The 13,632-nt window shown below is 34.6% G+C and overlaps 1 long non-coding RNA gene across 1 annotated transcript; it reads right to left on the bottom strand.

Moving 5' to 3' along the window:
• Nucleotides 1-1,030: 1,030 nt before the first annotated feature.
• Nucleotides 1,031-13,314, bottom strand: LOC125231649. Its single transcript, XR_007177650.1, has 4 exons — nt 12,894-13,314; nt 12,621-12,736; nt 6,827-7,820; nt 1,031-2,121 (listed from the first exon to the last, which is right to left on the bottom strand). It is a non-coding gene; the product is annotated as an uncharacterized LOC125231649 (long non-coding RNA).
• Between the last annotated feature and the right edge of the window lie 318 nt (nt 13,315-13,632).

Below are 13,632 nucleotides of genomic sequence, written 5' to 3'. Positions count from 1 at the left end.
TTGTATGATCAAATTTGTTCAGAGCCAAAAGTACTAATATTTATACCCATGTTAAACAATAATTGTACAATCATTGATATGATATTGTCTGTATGTTGTACGCCATGAAATTAGCTAAAAGTTTTCCAACACAACTGTGATGTTAAGTTTAAAGCCCCATTTAGATGGTACGAGTTTCTCGCCTCGAACGTACGATTATCGAAGTACGAGAAAAAATATCGTATCATGTAAACTATGCGTACGATATCGCTCGGGAGGAGGCGATAATCGCCTCACCTTTGATGTTTGTATGTCTCCGTGTAAACAAAACACGTATGCGAGAATCGTATACGAGTTTATGCGCTACAGTCGAAATTAATTCTCTTTATCTAGAAACAGAAACCATGGTATTTTTATATTTACAGCTAACTCTCAGTAACAGCTAAAGCCAAAAATAAATTAGGGTTATCATTATCAATATTATATAGTGAATGCTATCATTTAAAATAAATCTTATCTATATTTTATGTTCAATAATATCCTAAACCTAATAGCAAGTATCGCAACCAAGATTTTATTAACTAGGTAACGCTACGGTCGAATTCATTATTTTCCCTATTATATAATTATTATTTAGACCGTCATAAATATTTTATAGTGTTTTTAATATTATTGGGTACTATTCCTCTTAAATTCAAATAAATCCAAAGTAAATTATATCCAACATTATAAAAAAGCATGTAATATATGTGTTTATAATTAATTAATTAGCAACTAAGCACGCAAGTTGACAGGCAAAACTCGCATGAAAATCGGTTCGCTCCGATTCGTGCGATAATCGCACGTTCGAGAAGAAATGTCATACGAGAACCGGTTTAGACGAGTCGAGAAATGTTATGGAAATATTTCCCGAAAATTCAACTCTCCGTCTAAACTATTTCGCCTGGCGATAATCGCCTGGCGAGTATCGCATACGATACTCGTATGCGAGTTTTTATTTCTCGCACCAATGTAAACGTTTTCGTACGATAATCGCCAGGCGATTATCGCATACGATAATGTCATACGAGTTTCTCGACCAAAACGGGCGAGAAACTCGTACCATCTAAATGGGGCTTAAGGGTAAAAAAATTATGATAGAAAGTTTATTTTATATGTCGGTGTATGATGCATTTTGTCCAGCACTGTATGTGACTGTTATGTCCTGTATTTCTCTAAAACTATTGTATAATGCATCCGATGGATAGCAAAGCCAAATCTTGTTGGTATATTCTCTAGCCTGCATGAGAGTACCTTTTCCATTTTTGTTTGCGAGCAAAGAGTTTCGACATAGAGAACATTGTGTTTTTTTTTTTTAAACATTTAGTTAGGACCCAGCCACAAACATATTGCGCCTGCGTAGACGAATTGGCATTGTTTGTCGACTCTGATGTTAATGATTCCATAAGTTTTTCGTTTATTTGCATATCGTTCTGTTTTTTTAAACTTTCTTTTTTTTATTTTCGTCTAAAAAAAAATCTAAAGTTTGCAAGTATGAATTGAAATCTTCTTCGCAATTCGCGTTGATTGCCTGTTGGGAACTAAAGTTATTTAAGAGCAGAGATTTAAATGAACCTTCAAAAGTAGTGCATGTTGGCGAATTGTTTCGTACTCCCAAGCTTCTAATATTTCCAAAAAAGTTTTCAACCGGGTCCTGATTAAAATTTCTTGTTAACATGCTATCTAGAGAATATTTTTGGCTAAGAATTTTCCAGATGGCTTGCATTCCCTCGATAGTTTTAATTAAATTTTTTGTACTAGGAATATTTGTTTCGACGAGTCTAATTTTGTTTCCTATCTTCTTTTTTGATAAAAATTTAGCATTTTTAAAAAAAGTTATTGCCTTTCGCCACAGTTCATGGTGCTCTGATGTTTTGCGCACAGCTCCTCTATATAATTTGCCATTTGGCACATGAAATGTACCAGCATTCAAGCTAACGAATAGCTTATCAATCAAGAGAACAGGATTTATTAACTGTCGACATTCCTCGGGCAAGAGTCCTCTGGCAACGAAATGGTCTGTTGTTGTAGCCACGCTATGACTAAAAATCTGGGCAGCCATCTTCACTCTCATCTTTTTGAAGGCTTAGTTTGTGAAGGCTCCTGAAAATAGACAAGGAACAAAATTAATACATTAGTGCTAAAATAATATTACATTTCAGCAAGAACACTCTGATATGTACACTACTAGTGAGGTAAGTGAGGTCATAGAAAAGGAACCCTCTCAGGAAAATGTAAAAAACCTAGTGTAAAATATTTTGTTTCGAATTAAATAACAACTGTTGAATTGCATTAACAATATAAATAATTATCCCTGAAAAACCGACATACAATACAGGTCGCGCTAATTTCTAAAAATCCCATACACCTGCGATAGATTTTACATCAATTGCTGTTAAGAAACGGGCTCTGTGTGTTTGATACGCGATTGACATGACATAATTTTGACACTTACTTAGTGTGAGTTAATTGTAAAGCCCGTTTCTCAACAGCAATCGAAGTTAACATCTATCGCAGGTGTATGGTTTTTTTTAGAAAAAATACGAATTTAACAAATCTAACTTTGCCATTCTGTTTCCTATAATGGACCTAAATATATGCCGAAGTTAACGGAATTCAATAAAAACACACAATTTTTTTATAAATTTTGCAATACAAAAATGGTTTAAAAAAATTTTTACATTGTTAAAGATATTTTTTTTTTTGTGTTTGATTCTGTTTTTCTACTGAATGTTATGTTTTTTGAAGATTTTTCCTTATTTGAACTTGAAGTTATATTCATAAATAGTGCAACAAAATAATATGCCTTCCATACAAAATGGATATATCAATGCTGATATATATCCGATATACTATATCGATACCTTTGGGTTCAATTGGCGTAAAGGACAAAATGCAGGTTTTCAGGAGAAGCAAAAAACAACTTTTTTTTTATAAAAATGTTTATATCTTTTTTGTTTTTTGACCTATATTTGTGACGTATATAGAAAAATATGTAGATTTTTAGTGTCCTTAACCTAGTGTAGCAACCGTAGTGATAATCTAAATGGTTTAGAAGTTAGATGGTTGTAAAGGACACGTCAAAATGCTATGAACGTCCTTTACACCCACGATTTTTTGAACAATTAGAGTTGATAGGGTCGTAAATGACGGTCTTAGATGATTTTTATACAAATTCGGGGCGTAAATGTAACCGGAATGGTACAAATGGCAACTGTTTTTAGCTTAGTTTACAATTGAGAAACTTGAAAAAAACCGGCCAAGAGCGTGTCGGGCCACGCTCAGTGTAGGGTTCCGTAGTTTTTCGTATTTTTCTCAAAAACTACTGAACCTATCAAGTTCAAAATAATTTTCCTAGAAAGTATTTATAAAGTTCTATTTTCGTGATTTTTTTCATATTTTTTAAACATATGGTTCAAAAGTTAGAGGGGGGGGACGCACTTTTTTTTCCTTTAGGAGCGATTATTTCCGAAAATATTAATATTATCAAAAAACGGTCTTAGTAAACCCTTATTCATTTTTAAATACCTATCCAATAATATATCACACGTTGGGGTTAGAATGAAAAAAAATATCAGCCCCCACTTTACATGTAGGGGGGGTACCCTAATAAAACATTTTTTTCCATTTTTTATTTTTGCACTTTGTTGGCGTGATTGATGTACGTATTGGTACCAAATTTCAGCTTTCTAGTGCTTACGGTTACTGAGATTATCCGCGGACGGACGGACGGACGGACGGACAGACAGACATGGCGAAACTATAAGGGTTCCTAGTTGACTACGGAACCCTAAAAATGTATCAAAACGTAGTTAATATGGCATAGAATAGCCACAATAGTGTTACAGTGTATATTTATCTAAATATTTAGCAAAGACAAAGAACAAGACTATTTTATATCCAGTTTTGCAATAAAGAAACAACATTTGCTTAAAAACTATCTAATGTTTTGGAAAGTTATTATTTTAGTACTCGCCGCTGTCTCAATAAGTTACGCCTTCAGTATTTAATTCTAGCAGGAAAACGCTTTCGTAGTTTAAGTAAATATAAAAACACTAATGGTAATCACGTAAACTTTAATCAGCAACTGTGAACAGTAGACTATATTAATACGACAGTAATTTTAAGTCTAAAGTAGAAAGAAGTTCTAAGAATAACTAAAGAGTTAAGTACCTATTTATAAACGCAAGTTAGGACGCGTATACAAACTGTGACCAACTAATAAATAATAGTAACTGTAGTCAAGACTACCTACTAGGTAATATGTTGATTCATATTTTTGATAATTTTAAAACAGAAGATTGTTATTTAGTCTAAAACCTGTTAAATAAGAATAATCTTAATTATGAGTTCAATCCTAGAAATATTATAGTCAATGCTTTAAGTACCTGGGTACATAGCCAAGTCACCAAACGCTAATGCTCATTCGCTAGCGAAACGCACCTGTTAGGCCCACTTGCACCAACTACTTAACTCAGGGTTAGTGGGCTGTCAACTGTCAAATTCCATATAAAATGGTGGGTTAAAACTCCATTTTCATTGGTGCAAGTGGCCGTTATTGTCGCACTAAATGTTAGTATAGTCTACTGTTAAAGTTTACTGCCGGCATAGCTGGGCATTAACTCGTTAATCGTTAATTAACGAAGTTAACATTTTGGTTAACGGATTAACTTTTAAGTTAACTTTAAAAAATGTTAACGGATTCGTTAACTTCCGTTAAATTTCTTCGAGTCCGTTAATCGTTAATCCAGTTCCGCACGCGCCGAGTAATACTTGCTCTGACCGCTACTGTAAAAGCCCGGAGTACGGCGAAACCTAGGATTTTCACGTAAATTTGTGAATTTATGAATTGTGAATTTGTGAATTGTCTGCAGACAAATTGGTGCCTTTGGATCACTTGTTCGATACCTGCTAAAGTTTATTAGTCCTACTGCACCCATCACTAACTGCGAAATAGAATGTAAATCATCAGGCATGACACACAAATCGCGCAACCGACGACGTATCAAGCCAGAGTGCAGAGTTCGGCGGGCCGCGCTATCTACCAAGTTACCGTGGATCGCAACTTCGATTAGAGGTATCTCAATCCGAGGAACCTACGCACCATGACTACGACCGTATGATTGACCCAATAAAACATATAAATCCTAGAATTTACCTAACCAACGTCGATATAAGTCCAAAGAGAACAATATTTATTAACATTTCGCTTTTACCAATTGGCAGCTGGGATTTTTTAAGAGATTTTGGCAAACTTCGGGCTTTTACAGTAACATATAAACTTACTCAAATACTAAATATCGTTAATCGCTATAAAAAAATTTTTTTACTGTTGCTAGTTGCATCAGTTATCAAGTAAAATTTTTTTTTTATAGCGATTAACGGATTATCGATTAACTTTAACTTCCGTTAAATTTGTTGAAATGTATCGCTTTAACGATTAACGAAGTTAACTTTTATAGTAACGGATTAGCGATTATCGAAGTTAACTATTTGATTAACGGTGCCCAGCTATGACTGCCGGCGTAGCTGAATGGCAATCGTCGACGCCAGACGCCGACAACAATGCAGTCTGGTGCAATACGCAAGAGCGATAAAGATATATAGCTACGAAATAGATATTATCGTGAGCGTTTGTGCATTTGGGTACGTACCCTGATTACCATAGTGTTTTTTTATTACCTACATCTCGCCGCAGTATAATAATACTACGAAAGCGTTTCCCTGCTAGAATTAAAGGCTGAATGCGTAACCTACTGACTATTCAGACAGCGGCGAATACTAAAAAAATAACTTTGAATTTGTTGCCAAAGTATTAGATAGTTTTTAAGCAAATATTGTTTCTTTATTACAAAACTGGATATAAAATAGTCTTGTTCTTTTTTGTTGCTAAGATAGCTTAGATAAATAATACACTGCATTAAACTAATGTAGCTATTCTATGCCATATTAAGTACGTTTTGATACATTTTTCCAGTTTTTAATTGTAAACTTAGCACAACATTTGTAGTACCATTTCGGTTACAATTACGCCCCGACTTTGTATAAAAATCATCTAAGACTGTCATTTACGACCCTATCAAATCATGGGTGTAAAGGACGTTATAGCATTTTGACGTGTCCTTTACAACCATCTATCTTCTAAATCGTTTAGTTTATCACTACGGTTGCTACACTAGGTTAAAGATACTCGTAATCTGCATATTTTTCTTATACACGGCACAAATATAGGTCAAAAAAACAAAAAAAGTGGGTTTATCTTTCTCTTGAAACCTGCATTATATGGCCTTTACGACAATTGAACCCAAAGATATCGATTACAGTTGCGGATAAAATATTTTTAGTGCTGGTCGTAAAGGACGAAGAACAAAAAAACTTGTCCTTTACGCCCAACTTTACCACACTACTATAGAAAGTGATCCTTAAAAAGTAAGGGCTTAAAGGGCAACAATATATATCAAGGTGACTTACGACTATATTTTTATTTGTAGATTTCCTTTACGACACAAATAATAATTTATAATTAATGACTTGATATTTACGCCCCTTCAGAAAAGCTATTTTTGCAAGTCCATAGTAGAAAATCTTGGTCGTAAAGGCAACTTTTTAAGAGATATCGAAATTTTAACTACACAGATCGATAGCGCTTGAAATTCTGAACAAAACTGTATATATAACTCATTTTCGCCAAAATGTCCTTTACGCCAATTGAACCCAGAGGTATCGATATCATAAATATCCGATACTTTGATATTTATTATAAATATCGAATATTTTCGAACCCTGGTAATTATGAATGCTGACTTACCTAAGCTCTCCGCGTGTTTTATCGGCTTCATAAAGCTGTTCGAAGAACTCTCATTTTATAATTTTATCATTTTGGCTTGAATCTTTATACTGTATATCTTTGTTTAACAGATTATTTCGTAATCCTTTGATAAGATGGGGGACATCGTAAAGTGGAATAATTTTGGCTCCTTCGACTTCGAAACATTCCTCCCGCCATTGTTTTCCTGCCTTTATATACATTTCTCTAGTGTCTTTAACGAGACTGTTTATAGCGCTCACGTTCGTTGCCCCTTGATCACACACCGTGCATATCACTTTAAGGCCAGTTTTGTGTATAGCCTTCTTTTATAATCGCCTTTACTTTAATTCAATCGTTTTCAGACTTTGTGTGAAATAGTATGCCAGAGGTTGTTTGAAATTCTTTTTTATACCTTTTACCATGAAAACCATGGCATGGTTGGCGATTTTTAATTTATCATCGTGGCTTACAAAACCTTTCAGTTCATCTGTTCCAGGGTTATATTGAACATGAGGTGTCAGTGACATTTCATCGAACATTAAAGTGCACAATCGGTCTTCTTCAATGAGCTCATCAACAGTTTCTTTTAATTTTTCAAAAATGCAATTGTTAATACCTGGCAATATTTTTATGTCGCACAAGTTTTTCAATGATTTTGCTGATGATAATTTAAAATATTTATACAATAAATTATAGCATTTAGGGCTTTTCTTGAAAATGGATAGCGCCAATACTTTTTCTTCCATGTTATATCTTCTTCCTTTTGGTTTTTTTGATGCTTGGCGTTATTGCATGCCCGTAAAAATGCGGCATGATCGGCTCATATTTTTTGTAAATCTTGCCATATCGTCAGATCTATGTAACAGGTTAGAAACCGTGGCGAGTCTTGCTTTTTTATGTCCTGCCTGTTTCACTGACTTCCTCAACTTGTTCTTTAAACTTCTGATGTCCTTTTGTGCAGATTTACTTTCCTTGTGCAGGAACTGTGATGAACCTGCAGTTATAAATAAGAATTAGGAAAAAATTACTTGTTATCAAAATTAATAATTCAATGACATATGGACAGGCAGACATGATGAAACTATATGGGTTCCGTTTTGTACATTTTTGCTACGAACCCATAATATATGACGACCGATCTGGTGCGTAATGACCCTAAGGCCGTTATCACAGTATCCGACCCGATATCGGATGTCGGATGGATTTCAGTAGAAAAAACCCAATATGGCGCCTGTAATTAATGTATAGGATATCGGTCCGACATTCAATATCGGATCGGATAATGTAATAATTTTTAAGAAAAAAAAACCGCCGCCTTTGGGGTTCTGGTGATTGATATACATATTGGTACCAAATTTCAGCTTTCTAGTGCTAACGGTTACTGAGATTATCCGCGGACGGACGGACGGACGGACGGACGGACGGACAGACAGACACGGCGAAACTATAAGGGTTCCTAGTTGACTACGGAACCCTAAAAACATTATTTTGTTATAAAATCGTTATTTTTTGTATGAAAAGGAGCAACGATTTTTGCAGAAACGATTAACACGGAAATGATATACGATTTGCCCTAGTCGCTAGGAGCAAGAAGAAGTATTGCATAGATTTCATCGAGGAAACCGGCCACTTCCCCTTCTCTTCATATTCATATTCGTTTATTGCAGTCATGTACATGCATTACGTCTAGGACTTATGACTATGTTACATGGACCCGGGTAGGGTAAAGCAATTTAGTACATACTTATAACTTATAACTAACACTATCTACTCGCACAAATAAATTTTGCCTGCACAACATATTATTCTAACAGTTAAATATTCAGTCGTAGTAAAATTTATGTCAAACTTAAGTTTTAATCAGCATTATTAATATAAATTATTTAAGTATAGGCAGGTACAATAAGTTTAGGTAACATCATAGATTAGCGTCGTTAAGAAATTCGTTCACAGTGTAGTAGCACTTATCAATTAGCAGCTTCTTAAGATTATTTTTAAAGGCGGTTGGATTTGTTTCTAGTTTAATTTTTCCGGGAATTTTGTTTAGGCTTGTTTTGTTTGGGCTTTAGTTTTGTTCGGCGCTTTATTCATTTGGTTAATGTAGACCTGTTTTTTTGACATTTTAATGCATTTTTTTAGAATTTTCCCGTATTTTTTGCAGTAATTACTAAGTGTTTTATCTTTTATTTGATTATTAAGTGTTCTTAAAAGTCTTTTATTTCTACATGCAGTTTTTATGCCGGCGGTTAGCCACGTTTTTTTATTAAATTTCGATTTTACCTTTATATATTTTATTGGAATGACATTGTGGAGAATTTCTTGTAGCTTATCATGAAATATATTATAATTCACATTAGTATCAAAATTTATTGACATTAACTCATACCAATTTACTTTCTTCAGCGCTTCTTTAAACAATTGTATATTTGTGTCGCAAAATATTCTTTTGTAAGTAAATTTTTCAACCGCTTTGCGCACTGTACACCGGTAATTATATGAGTATAACACACTTCGGTGGTCAGATAAACCGTTTTCTTCTACCTTTATTGTACAATCAGAGCAGTTTGAAAATATTAAGTCAATACATGATTCAGAATTGTTATTTATCCTAGTTGGCTGCTTAACAAGTAATTTATAATTATAGGAGGACATTTCAGTTAGTAAATCTTGAGAAACAGTATTATTTTTGAGCATATTTATGTTAAAATCTCCTCCTATAACTATACGCATTTTTGTTTCTTTACATTTAATTTTACATAACATTGTATTCAACGTGTCGAAAAAAGTAGTCATATTTCTATCTGGCCTATATATGTTAACGATCATGAGGCTATATTGAGGTATTTCTATCGCACAGCATTCTATGTTACCTTCAATTGATAAGTCCGCTATGTCCTGTCTATCGATGTAGTTAATATTATCCCTTACGAGTATCGCCACCCCGCCACCTGGGCGCTCTCGTCGGTGGTATGCTGCAGCAACTTCGTATCCGTTTATGTGGATTAGATTTTTTTGCGCTTCAGAAATCCACGTCTCCGTTAGGCATATAGCTAGAAAGTCGTTATCATGCACGAATTCTTCAAGAAGATGAGATTTATTTTTCAAACTTTGCATGTTTTGGAATAATAGATTAATTTCTTCCGAATTACTTACGAAAAAAAGGACCATTTTGCAGATCTATATTATTGTTGTTCTGTTGGGCGGTCTGTGATCCATTCAGGGTTTTATGTTGCGTAAGTTCAATAGATAAATTTGTACTTTGCTGCTCGTGATTAGAGTTGCTTGCTTTTATTTTATAACTATCATTGAATAGGTAGTGATTTGCCATAGAGTCCACGGTATATTCTTGACCGTCGATTATCAGTTTTTCATTTCTTATAATGGCATGTCTGCCGCTGGCTCGCGCTTGTATCAAGCCTTTTCTCAATGTTTTTCTTTCCAGTAGCGCTTTCTTGTCCAAAACAGTCGAGATTGCAATTCCAGTGTTCTTGAAATATTGTTTATTTTGAAGTATATAGGTCGTTACCCTCTTGCTGATAAATTCGACGAGTACTGGACGCCGACGCCCCTGTTTACCTAATCGTTTTATGTCTTCGATATAGCTGTTTACGTTCACTTCTAATCTGTCATAGAAAATATTCGTAATTCGCTCATATAGGTCATGTGACGTTTCATAGTGGTATTCGGTTAATCCGTAAATAATAATTTTTTTGGCGTTACTATCGACGGGCTCGTTGTTGGTGGACAATTTCGTAAGCAGACGATTTTCTAAGTCACTTAATTCAGATTTTAAATTTCGTTTTTCAGATTCAAGTGACTGAATCCTTGTGTTTGCTTGATTAATTAGGTTTTTTAGTCGTTCATGTTCCTGGTTCATATCCGTTAATTTTACTTCAACTTCCGCCCTTAGTTCATTAATTGCGTTAATAACTTCAGATTTAATTGTCTTTTTTAGGTCTGTAAGCATATAATTGTTGTTAGCCTCGAATTTCATGTCCAAAAGGTTCGAAATGCTCTCCAGCGTGACAGGTTTTGCTTGTAAAGAAATAGGGTTTGGCCCGTAGGTGCTTGGGGTTGCGTTGACGCGTAAACTAGTTTCCCTTAGGGTTTTGTTAGGGCTTACATAAAGAGTATCACCTTGCAGGTCGTTTTCGTCTAGTAGGTGGTCCACGGACATGTCCAGTTCGCTTAATGATGCTGATAGTTTTTGACCTGGTGGTGTACTGTTGTTATTTTTCCTATATGTTATGTTAGAACACTCTGAGCAGCGCCATGAGCGTTTGATTTCATAATTTTGAGCCATATATTTCGCCGTAGTTATAAGCAGGCATCTGTAATGGTAACATTTTTTGCAAACTGTGCATTTTAGTATTTCACTTTGTTCGATTATTTCAGAACATAGTGCACATTTTTCCATCTTGAGGGTATGCTTTTTTATTTCGCCGTGTGTAAGCAGGACCGCTGCACTTTAGTTTGAGTATGCGCGACAAGGACAACTAACGGCCGCGATAACGGCCGGTCAGCTGTGCGCTATGGCGTTTAATTGGATTTTATTTCATCTTAGTTATTTCACCAAAATTGCACTTTTCAAAGATAGTTCACGAATAATATTTAGCAGGTCACATACTTCACGTATCTAGATTCCACTTTAATGCAAATATCACTTAGGGCACAACTAATTTCGTATATTTTGATTTTATTTGAGCGGCGATACAAGGTACGTGTGCGCGCGCGATCGCGCTCTTTGTGGGGAGTAGTCACGTGCGATTTCATGACTATTGGGGTAAATCGGATCAGTTTGACCCAAGGAACAATTTTGCCAAGCAGCGTCGCCACAGGCAAAAGTGCAAAGTCGCTGGCCTTACTTATCCTACTGGTCACCAAACACAAATATGGCAAAGGGAAAATGAGCATAGTTTGAAAATTATAAGTTCTAGCTAACAAAGACAATATTGTAGGGAATTTTATAGAGAATATACTTCTTTTAGACGTTATTATTGTAGCTTTTACGGTTTTCATGGAAATATAAAAAAACTGAAAACAGGGATACAAAAGTGGGGGGAAAGAGGGGAAACATTGACAGCTCGGCGTGTTTCTACTTCTATTTTTTCTTATAACCCTATAAGCTACATACATGCCCTATAAGCTACATAAATTTCATGCTTTCTGCCAGACGGGACTGGTTAAGAACTCGTACTAAATCGCATATCAAACACACAGAGCCCGTTTCTTAACCGCAATTGATGTAACATCTATTGCAGGTGTATGGGATTTTTCAAAAAAAAGTTACGAAATAAAAAAAACTAACCATGCTATTCTGTTTCCTATAATGGACCTAACCACAGATATAAACCATAGATCAAGCAAACGTATCTACTTAGCGTGTCAAATGAACTCAGTGAAATCCACTGAGTTGTCCGTCTTTACTCGCAGCTTGCAGCTTTCGGGCGTCAATTTTTGTAAGTTGAAGTCAACCAAAACATAAAAAATGCCTTGTTACGTGATATTCAATTGCAACAACACAAAAATTATGAACAATCAAGAGCCTGAGACATATTCAAAATTACAGGCAAGAATCAACTTCAGTACAAAATTTGACACACTCGGCCCCTATACAAATATATGAATTTGTTTCTTCTATCTAAATTAAGTTCTGTGGACCTAACTATATGCCGAAGTTAACGGAATTCAATAAAAATATGGTGTATAATTATTTACCCACCTTCAAAATTCACACATGCCACCGGGCATGCTACTTTTTGCTCTGGTGTAATGTAAAGTGATGGTCACAAACCTTTTTATATATCTTCCAAGGGTCAGTCTCCTTCAGTTTCTATCCAGCAATTGACAGCCAAATAGCAAATAACTCGACTTTTCTTTCCGGATGAGGAATACCGTGCATGGGTGCACCTGCAACATATGTGGTGGTAAACCGTCTTGTTTAATCTTATAAGAAAAATTATAAATATCCAAAACGCATAGGCTAAGTGTATGCACCACAACGCAATAAATATGAAGAAATAATTACCACGCAAATGGAAAATGTATCAAAAACTACTTTACTTACCCAAATCCGCACAGCTGAAAATGCAATACCGTTTATTTCTGCCGGGTTCACTCATTTTTAACAAGAAATTAACAAAATCACAATTTCGAATTTGAATTGAAAAAAAAAATGGAACATTTAATTTTTATTTAATAAAGTGATAAAAAAGACATCAAAAATAATAAACTAATAAATAAATAATAAAATAATAAACCAAGTAAATTAACCTAAAAAAAATATGACTTTTGTAACGCCATTTTTCCAAACGTTTCGTTTTACGGTGGGCATATTCGGACATTGTTTGTAATAAGTAATAAATGTTAATAATGATAATTCTAAAATACTGATATTTAACTTCTCAGTAAAAAAATAATTTTTCAATAAAAATCTTTGTTACAAAATAACATTAAATGTTCTGTGCTTGAAATGGAATATTTCATATAGAAACTTTTAGAAATGTATTTTAGTGACCCCGCCATCTAGTAGCTATAGTTGAAAGTACCAACTTAAGAAATTTTGGTACCAAAACTTACACGATGTAGCCACTTTCTATGCAAAAAGGGGCCTCTTCTAAGTTTCCTGCCCCTGACTGACACTGACAGTTGTCAGCTGCGTAACGTTCCGATATTATGTCTGGGTTTCATTTACAAGTCAAAGAAATAATAATGACTAATATTGGTTATTATGCTTCCTGAGTATATCATTCAATGTAACATTTAGTAACAGATAAAATATTTCATTGCGAAATTACTTACAAAAT

Source organism: Leguminivora glycinivorella, chromosome 1, assembly GCF_023078275.1.
Source record: "Leguminivora glycinivorella isolate SPB_JAAS2020 chromosome 1, LegGlyc_1.1, whole genome shotgun sequence".
NCBI classification, from domain to species: domain Eukaryota; kingdom Metazoa; phylum Arthropoda; class Insecta; order Lepidoptera; family Tortricidae; genus Leguminivora; species Leguminivora glycinivorella.
Note: the sequence above shows the minus strand (reverse complement) of the source record. Positions and strands in the feature narration are given on the sequence as shown.